We start from the raw sequence: 10,920 nt of genomic DNA on the forward strand, positions 1-10,920 counted from the left end.
GCTTCCAGCTAGCAAGGAAATATCATAATAGCAAGCTGGACTAGAAACATAGCATGTACGGAGAACTATATTCAAAAACCAATGAACAACAAATGAACTAGCAGGGACTTAGCTTCTGCTGGAGTAGACAGGTCATCAGAGAAATCCAAGAGAGATCTGAACCAGTACTGAGACATTGACAGCTGGCATGAACTAACGATCTAAGCAGAGTTAAATAGGAAAGCCAGCAGAAGCAATAAGCGAGGGCAGCTGAGAAAGCCAACCTCAAAGATCAGCAGTTCCACTCAAAGCCACCAGAGGGTGTCCAAGGACAGAACTCACCAAAGTACCATTCACGACCACAGGAGGGAACCCGAGAACGGAATTCACAACACTTTCCCTCTCTGGATTGAAAAATTACGTGGGAGCCCACAATTTTTTTTCCCCCCAAAATAATATTTTATTAATTACATACATGTCCCCTAATTTGCACTCACACTAAACTAATTGTATTGATCACTGACATATACAGTACATATCTATCTATTCTGCATCTATTTAGTGTATGTAAACCAAGTCTTCTATCCTGTCGTTTCCAGCAGTGATTTTACAGAGGCCGACAAATGAATTACCGGCTATTCTTCTACCTATCTCTCTGCAATATAAAGATTATATATATACTAGATGGTGGCCCAATTCTAACACATTGGGTATTCTAGAATATGCATGTCCACGTAGTATATTGCACAGCCACGTAGTATACTGCCCAGCGATGTAGTATATTGCAGAGCCCACGTAGTATATAGCACAGGCCACGGAGTATAGTGCAGAGCCCACATAGTGTGTAGCACAGCCCACATAGTATATTGCTCAGCCCACGTAGTATATAGCACAGGTCACGGAGTATATTGCAGAGCCCACATAGTATATAGCACAGGCCATTAAGTATAGTGCAGAGCCCACGTAGTATGTAGCACAGCCCACGTAGTATATTGCAGAGCCCACATAGTATATAGCACAGGCCACGGAGTATAGTGCAGAGCCCACGTAGTATGTAGCACAGCCCACAGAGTATATTGCACAGCCCACAGAGTATATTGCACAGCCCACGGAGTATATTGCACAGCCCACGTAGTATATAGCACAGCCAACGGAGTATATTGCACAGCCACGTAGTATATACTCACCTTCCGTCCGCAGCTGTCTCCTCATCCTGTTTTGTGCGCCTCCACCTTGTCATGTACTACTCTCTTCCTGTGCCCTCATCCTGTCATGTGCTGCTCCCATCCTGCGACCCCATTCTGTCATGTGCTGCTCCCATCCTGCCATGTGCTGCTCCCATCCTGCGCCCCCATCCTGTCATGTGATGCCTCCATTGTTGATGGCCCCCATAAGATGATCTATAGCATAATATGCCCTGTATGCTGCTGCGATTAAAAAAAAAAAAATGACACTCACCTCTCGTCGCTGGGCGCCAAGTGCCTAAGCAGGCGGGGACACCGGCGCACTATGGGGGTCAGGTGCCGGAGTCGCCGCTGGCTAAGGCCCCCGGTGTAACAGCATGTCCCTCCCCTGTCCTGTGTCCCTGGACTGCAATGTAATCAGGCTTGAGTCAACAACCAGTAGGTGGAGCCCTCCCCTATGGAGGGGTCGATCCCATGACACAGAACAATAGACTCATGTGTTGGCTGATTCAATTTTTTGGTGACTTGTGAAGGGCTTGGATCTTATGCTGAGGCGAGATACTGGTGTGTGGAGGGTTAAATATGCCACGTGGAATGGTGTTGTGTCCTTCATCTGTTGGATCCAGTGAACCCATCCCAGGATTATTTGTCTTTTCCCTGGCCTCGTATTGCCAGGTGGATCTGCTCCCTTTGTGTGGACTCATTGTAGACTAATTACGGATGCTGCAGAATTACTTTGATTTATGTTGTCCCAGTTCCCTGTTCCAATAAATCTTATTGGATTGATTATCGGCCTGGTGTCTCTTCCTGCTCTGTCGCATGCCCCATCACACCCGGCACTTGCGATATTCACCTGTCCCCGTTCCACCGCCGTGCGCCACTCTGTCATCCGTGTCCTCTGGCTGTGACTGTTCAGGCAGGGAGCATGCACTAACCACGTCATCGCACCCTATGACCTGAATGTCACAGCCAGAGGACGCGGAAGACCCGGCGGTGGAATGGGGACAGGTGAATATAGCATGGCTCACCCTCCCCCGTCATACTCACCCTCCTGGTGCATCCCTGCTTCTCCGTCGGAGATCGCGGTATGTGCTCAGTGCTTACTCATACCGCGATCTCCTGCGCCACAATCCTCCTCCCCAGATGCATCACACTGTGGGGTCCAGACTATGTAGGCGCGTCGCACTTGCCCAGGCTATAAAGGCTTCGGACAGAGTGACGCTATCAACGTTATATTATATACACACACACTTATTCTATGTGTATATCTCTATTCTATTGTAATCTAAACTGTCACTCAGATTAAAATGTACGTGGCTGATCACTTGCCGGCTTTTAATCTATCTATCTATCTAGAATATATATATATATATATATATATATATATATATATATATATATATATACAGTTAGGTCCATATATATTTGGACAGAGACAACATTTTTCTAATTTTAGTTATAGACATTACCACAATGAATTTTAAACAAAACAATTCAGATGCAGTTGAAGTTTAGACTTTCAGCTTTCATTTGAGGGTATCCACATTAAAATTGGATGAAGGGTTTAGGAGTTTCAGCTCCTTAACATGTGCCACCCTGTTTTTAAAGGGACCAAAAGTAATTGGACAATTGACTCCAAGGCTATTTCATGGATAGGTGTGAGCAATCCCTTCGTTATGTCATTCTCAATTAAGCAGATAAAAGGCCTGGAGTTGATTTGAGGTGTGGTGCTTGCATTTGAAAGGTTTTGCTGTGAAGTAAACATGTGGTCAAAGGAGCTCTCCATGCAAGTGAAACAAGCCATCCTTAAGCTGCGAAAACAGGAAAAAAACCCATCCGAGAAATTGCTACAATATTAGGAGTGGCAAAATCTACAGTTTGGTAAATCCTGAGAAAGAAAGAAAGCACTGGTGAACTCGTCAATGCAAAAAGACCTGGGCGCCCACGGAAGACAACAGTGGTGGATGATCGCAGAATAATCTCCATGGTGAAGAGAAACCCCTTCATAACAGCCAACCAAGTGAACAACACTCTCCAGGAGGTCGGCGTATCAATATCCAAATCTACCATAAAGAGAAGACTGCATGAAAGTAAATACAGAGGGTTCACTGCACGGTGCAAGCCAATCATAAGCATCAAGAATAAAAAGGCTAGACTGGACTTTGCTAAAAAACATCTAAAAAAGCCAGCACAGTTCTGGAAGAACATTCTTTGGACAGATGAAACCAAGATCAACCTCTACCAGAATGATGGAAAGAGAAAAGTATGGCGAAGGCGTGGTACAGCTCATGATCCAAAGCATACCACATCATCTGTAAAACACGGCGGAGGCAGTGTGATGGCTTGGGCATGCATGGCTGCCAGTGGCACTGGGTCACTAGTGTTTATTGATGATATGACACAGGACAGAAGCAGCTGAATGAATTCTGAGGTATTCAGAGCCATACTGTGTGCTCAGATCCAGCCAAATGCAGCCAAACTGATTGGTCGTCGTTTCATACTACAGATGGACAATGACCCAAAACATAAAGCCAAAGCAACCCAGGAGTTTATTAAAGCAAAGAAGTGGAATATTCTTGAATGGCCAAGTCAGTCACCTGATCTCAGCCCAATTGAGCATGCATTTTACTTGTTAAAGGCTAAACTTCAGACAGAATGGCCCACAAACAAACAGCAACTGAAAACCACCGCAGTGAAGGCCTGGCAGAGCATCAAAAAGGATGAAGCACAGCGTCTGGTGATGTCCATGAGTTCAACACTTCAGGAAGTCATTGCCAACAAAGGGTTTTCAACCAAGTACTAAAAATGAACATTTTATTTAAAATTATTGAATCTGTCCAATTACTTTTGGTCCCTTTAAAAACAGGGTGGCCCATGTTAAGGAGCTGAAACTCCTAAACCCTTCATCCAATTTTAATGTGGATACCCTCAAATGAAAGCTGAAAGTCTGAACTTCAACTGCATCTGAATTGTTTTGTTTAAAATTCATTGTGGTAATGTCTATAACCAAAATGAGAAAAATGTTGTCTCTGTCCAAATACATATGGACCTAACTGTATATATATATATATATATATATATATATATATATACTGTGTATATATATATATATATTTATGTTTAGAAGGATATTTTGTTTTAAAACTATGTGTAAATGATTTATAACATTTCTGTATGTAATATCTCATGTTAAAATCGCATTGCAGTCGGATGTAGATCGGATGCTAGGTGTGAAAAGTCAGATTGTACTCGCACAAAAAACGCCTGAGGATATGTGCACACGTTAAGTATTTTTCGCGTTTTTTTCGCGTTTTTTCGCTATAAAAACGTGATAAAAACGCGAAAAACGCTTACATATGCCTCCTATTATTTTAAGTGTATTCCGCATTTTTTGTGCAAATGTAGCCTTTTTTTCCGCGAAAAAATCGCATCGCGGAAAAAAAAGCAACATGTTCATTAAAATGCGGAATTGCAGGGGATTCCGCACACCTAGGGGTCCATTGATCTGCTTACTTCCCGCACGGGGCTGTGCACACGATGCGGGAAGTAAGCAGATTATGTGCGGTTGGTACCCAGGGTGGAGGAGAGGAGACTCTCCTCCACGCACTGGGCACCATATAAGTGGTCAAAAAATAAGAATTAAAATAAAAAATAGTCCTATACTCACCCTCGATGTCTTCCCGCCTCCACTGCATGCTGTCGCTTCGGTTCCTGTAGCTGGTGTGCGGTGAAGGACCTGCCGATGACGTCACTGTCCTGTGATTGGTCGTGAGCGGTCATGTGACCTCTCACGTGACCGTGACGTCACGGAAGGTCCTGTGCGCACAGACCAGCTATAGGAAGAGGAACGGACGCCGGTGAGGAGATGTCTGGGTGAGTATAAGCATTTTTTTATTTTTTTTATTATTTTTAAACATTCTATCTTTTACTATAGATGCTGCAAAAGCAGCATCTATAGTAAAAAGTTGGTCACACTTGTCAAACGCTATGTTTGACAAGTGTGACCAACCTGTCAGTCAGTTTTCCAAGCGATGCTACAGATCGCTTGGAAAACTTTAGCATTCTGCATTCTAATTACGCTTGTAGAATGCTAAAAAAAACGCGAAAAAAAAACGCAAAAAAAACGCAAAAAAAAAATGCGGATTTCTTGCAGAAAATTTCCGGTTTTCTTCAGGAAATTTCTGCAAGAAATCCTGAACGTGTGCACATACCCTGACACTCACAAGAAACTTGCATTGCACTTGTCAGAGTTAACTGCAATAAATGTGTCTCCAGCCTGTGTAATAGTGGTGTAAGATCAGTGGCCCACGGTCCTTTAACCCCTTAAAAAAAATCAGTTACTTATTCAAATCATTAAAATCAATGCCAACTTTGATGCCAATTCTCATGGCCAGAACCCATTTGGGAAAAGCTAAAGTGACATGAATTTCATGCAGGGCATCAAAATGCATTTAATAATGGTATCAGATCAGTGGCCCAAAGTCATTTAACCCCTTCAAAACATCAGTTACTTATTCAAATCTGTGAAAATGGGCCGTTTGCCCACTTTGATGCCAATTCTGGTGCCCAGAACCAATTTGGGCCAGGCTGAAGGGACCTGGGTTTGATGCAGGGCATCACTATCTGTGTATTTTAAGTATCAGATCAGTGGCCCAAAGTCATTTAACCCCTTGAAAACATCAGTTACTTATTCAAATCAGTGAAAATGGGCTGTTTGCCCGCTTTGATGCCAGTTCTGGTGCCCAGAACCCATTTGGGCCAGGCTGGAGATAACTGGTTTGGATGTTGGGCGCCCTCTTCTATATGTCTGCAGTGTAAGATCGGTGGCCCAAAGGCATTTAACCCTTTCTTCAGCGCTCTTTGGTGCCCACTTTGAGGCCCATGTTTGTGCCAGTTGTATTGTTTTTGTAACCGTTTTTAAGTGTATTCACATCAGGCACCTCACTGCATTTTCTTTTATTATTGTGATGCTGATTTTTTGTTGTTAACCCCTTCATGACCCAGCCTATTTTGACCTTAATGACCTTCCCATTTTTTGCAATTCTGACCAGTGTCCTTTCAACGGATCCTAGCGATTCTGAGAATGTTTTTTCGTGACATATTGGGCTTCATGTTAGTGGTAAATTTAGGTCGATAATTTCTGCGTTTATTTGTGAAAAAACGGAAATTTGGCAAAAATTTTGAAAATTTTGCAATTTTCACATTTTGAATATTTATTCTGTTAAACCAGAGAGTTATGTGACACAAAATAGTTAATAAATAACATTTCCCACATGTCTACTTTACATCAGCACAATTTTGGAAACAACTTTTTTTTTTGCTAGGAAGTTATAAGGGTTAAAATTTGACCAGTGATTTCTCATTTTCACAACAAAATTTACAAAACCATTTTTTTTAGGGACCACCTCACATTTGAAGTCAATTTGAGGGTTCTATATGGCTGAAAATACCCAAAAGTTACACCATTCTAAAAACTGCGCCCCTCAAGGTGCTCAAAACCACATTCAAGAAGTTTATTAAGCCTTCAGGTGTTTCACAGCAGCAGAAGCAACATGGAAGGAAAAAATGAACATTTAACTTTTTAGTCACAAAAATGATCTTTTAGCAACAATTTTTTTATTTTCCCAAGGGTAAAAGGAGAAACTGGACCACAAAAGTTGTTGTCCAATTTGTTCTGAGTATGCTGATACCTCATATGTGGGGGTACACCACTGTTTGGGCGCACGGCAGAACTCGGAAGGGAAGGAGCGCCATTTGACTTTTTGAATGAAAAATTGGCTCCAATCTTTAGCGGACACCATGCCGCGTTTGGAGAGCCCCCGTGTGCCTAAACATTGGAGCTCCCCCACAAGTGACCCCATTTTGGAAACTAGACGCCCCAAGGAACTTATCTAGATGCAAAGTGAGCACTTTAAACCAACAAGTGCTTCACAGAAGTTTATAACGCAGAGCCATGAAAATAAAAAAATAATTTTTCTTTTCTCAAAAATGATTTTTTAGCCCAGAATTTTTTATTTTACCAAGGGTAACAGGAGAAATTTGACCCCAAAAGTTGAGGTCCAGTTTCTCCTGAGTACGCTGATACCCCATATGTGGGGGTAAACCACTGTTTGGGCACACGTCGGGGTTCGGAAGGGAAGTAGTGACGTTTTGAAATGCAGACTTTGATGGAATACTCTGCGGGCGTCACGTTGCGTTTGCAGAGCCCCTGATGTGCCTAAACAGTAGAAACTCCCCACAAGTGACCCCATTTTGGAAACTAGACCCCCAAAGGAACTTATCTAGATGTGTGGTGAGCACTTTGAACCCCTAAGTGCTTCACAGAAGTTTATAACGCAGAGCCGTGAAAATAATAAATACGTTTTCCTTCCTCAAAAATAATTTTTTAGCCCAGAATTTTTTATTTTCCCAAGGGTAACAGGAGAAATAGGACCGCAAGAGTTGTTGTCCAGTTTCTCCTGAGTACGCTGATACCCCATATGTGGGGGTAAACCACTGTTTAGGTACACGTTGGGGATCGGAAGGGAGAGAGCACCATTTGACTTTTTCAACGCAAGATTGGCTGGAATCAATGGTGGCGCCATGTCGCGTTTGGAGACCCCCTGATGTGCCTAAGCAGTGGAAACCCCTCAATTCTAACTCCAACACTAACCCCAACACACCCCTAACCCTAATCCCAACCCTAACCACAACCCTAACCCCAACACACCCCTAACCCTAGTCTTAACCCTAATTCCAGCCCTAACCCTAAGGCTATGTGCTCACGTTGCGGATTTGTGTGTGGATTTTTCCGCACCGTTTTTGAAAAATCTTCAGGTAAAACACACTGCGCTTTACCTGCGGATTTACCGTGAATTTCCAGTGTTTTTTGTGTGAATTTCACCTGCGGATTCCTATTATGGAGCAGGTGTAAAACGCTGCGGAATCCGCACAAAGAATTGACATGCTGCGGAAAATACAACACAGCGTTTCCGCGATGTATTTTCCGCACCATGGGCACAGCGGATTTGGTTTTCCATAGGTTTGCGTGGTACTGTAAACGTGATGGAAAACTGCTACGAATCCACAGCGACCAATCCGCTGCGGATCCGCAGCCAAATCCGCACCGTGTGCACACAGCCTAATTCTAACCCTAATTCCAACCGTAGCCCTAATTCCAACCCTAACCCTAATTGCAACCCTAACCCTAACCCTAATTCTAACCCTAGCCCTAAGTGCAACCCTAGCCCTAAGTGCAACCTTAACCCTAAGTGCAACCCTAACCCTAAATGCAACCCTAACCCTAAGTGCAACCCTAAGTGCAACCCTAGCTCTTAGTGCAACCCTAGCCCTAAGTGCAACCCTAACCCTAAGTGCAACCCTAACCCTAAGTGCAACCCTAAGTGCAACCCTAAGTGCAACCCTAGCCCTAAGTGCAACCCTAACACTAAGTGCAACCCTAAGTGCAACCCTAGCCCTAAGTGCAATTCTAAGTGCAACCCTAAGTGCAACCCTAGCCCTAAGTGCAACCCTAGCCCTAAGTGCAACCCTAAGTGCAATCCTAACCCTAAGTGCAACCCTACCCCTAACCCTACCCGTAACCCTAATGGAAAAAAATATATATTTTTTTTCTGTATTTTATTATTGTCCCTACCTATGGGGGTGATAAAGGGGGGGGTTATTTACTATTTTTTTTATTTTGATCACTGTGATAGAACCTATCACAGTGACCAAAATGTGCAGGGAACGAATCTGCCGGCCGGCGGATTCGGCGTGCGCAGTGCGCGTGCGCCCGCCATTTTCCAAGATGGCGGCGCCCATGGAGAAGACGGCCGGACACCGGGAGGGACATCGGAGCTAGGTAAGTACGGGGGGGGTGGGTGGGATCGGAACAAGGGGGGGGGGGATCGGAGCACGGGGGGGAGCGGACAGGAGGACCGGGGGAGCGGACAGGAGGGAGGAGGGGAGCAGGGGACATTACAGGACGGAGAGGAGGCGATCGGTGGCGGTGGGGGCAGATCGGGGTCTCTGTGTCACTGTGCATAGGTCAACTATACAACGCACTGTGTTTTTTTGCCGCCATGCGTAACGCCTTTTTGTATGACCAAACAACTCAATCTTGGTTTCATCAGTCCACAGGACCTTCTTCCAAAAGGAAATTGGCTTCTCCAAATGTGCTTTTGCATACCTCAGCCGACTCTGTTTGTGGCGTGCTTGCAGAAACGGCTTCTTTCGCATCACTCTCCCATACAGCTTCTCCTTGTGCAAAGTGCATTGTATAGTTGACCGATGCACAGTGACACCATCTGCAGCAAGTTGATGCTGCAGATCTCTGGAGGTGGCCTGAGGACTGTCCTTGACTGATCTCACCATTCTTCTTCTCTGCCTTTCTGATGTTTTTCTTGGCCTGCCACTTCTGGCCTTAAAAAGAACTGTACCTGTGTTCTTCCATTTCCTTACTATGTTCCTCACAGTGGAAATTGACAGGTTAAATCTCTGAGACAGCTTTTTGTATCCTTCCTCTGAACAACTATGTTGAATAATCTTTGTTTTCAGATCATTTGACAGTTGTTTTGAGGAGCCCATGATGCCACTCTTCAGAGGAGATTCAAACAGGAGAACAACTTGCAAGTGGCTACTTTAAGTAGCTTTTCTCATGATTGCATACACCTAGCTATGAAGTTCAAAGCTCAATGAGGTTACAAAACCAAAAAAAGTGCTTTAGTAAGTCAGTAAAAAATAGGTAGGAGTATTTAAAACAAGAAAATGATAAGGGTGCCCATACTTATGCACCTGTCAAATTTTGTTTGAATGCAGATTGCACATTTTCTGTTAGTACAATAAACCTCATTTCAAGGCAGAAACATTACTGTGTCCAACAGTTATTAGATATATGAAACTGAAATAGCTGTTGCAAAAAAAACAATTTTTATAAAACATTAAGCTTTAGATTAATAGGGGTGCCCAAACTTTTTCATATGACTGTATGTATATATATATATATATATATATATATATATATATATATATATATATATAAATCTAAAGGATTTATTGGCTCGAAATTGTTTTGTGAATAATAATAAAAAAAGCAGTTGGTTAGAAGCGGGGGTCCCAAAAGGGAATTATAGATGCGGACATTGTAACTTTTGTTCTTTCCACATGACCGGCACCAGCTTGCAAATTGGCGATATTTCTCACGTAGTGCGGCATTTTATCTCATGTAGATCCACACACATAGTTTACGTTATTCTCTGCCCGTGCGGTTTTTTCTATGTTGGGAAAACCATCCGACCGCTTTTTATTAGAATAAGGGAGCATTTAAATTCTATCCGGACAGGAAAAGGAGCCCCCAGGTTAATCAGCCATGTCAGACAGGCACATGCAGGAGATACAAGTATATTACGTTTTGCAGGGCTAGAAAAAGTGTCCTTACCGCATCGAGGGGGAACCTCCACAGGTTACTTTTAAGAGCAGAAGGTGGATGGATCCTACGTTCAAATGCAATGGGCCCGTTAGGCCTAAATGATAAAATTAAGAAAAAGAACCTGGCACTCAACTTAAGGTGCCAGGTTCTTTTTCTTATGTCACATGGTATGGGAACCTACCTTGGCACCTCATTGGGTAGTGCATACGGTATTATTTTAGTAAATGATAAAATTGACATGGCAGTGTTTTTATAATTATTATGCTGTTTTGAATTCTGTATATGTTATGTGTTCTTTAGTTTTTTTACGTTCCATGTGTTGTTTATTTGTGTCACACATTGTGGTGGGTG

Source organism: Ranitomeya variabilis, chromosome 4 (genome assembly GCF_051348905.1).
Source record: "Ranitomeya variabilis isolate aRanVar5 chromosome 4, aRanVar5.hap1, whole genome shotgun sequence".
Lineage (NCBI taxonomy): Eukaryota > Metazoa > Chordata > Amphibia > Anura > Dendrobatidae > Ranitomeya > Ranitomeya variabilis.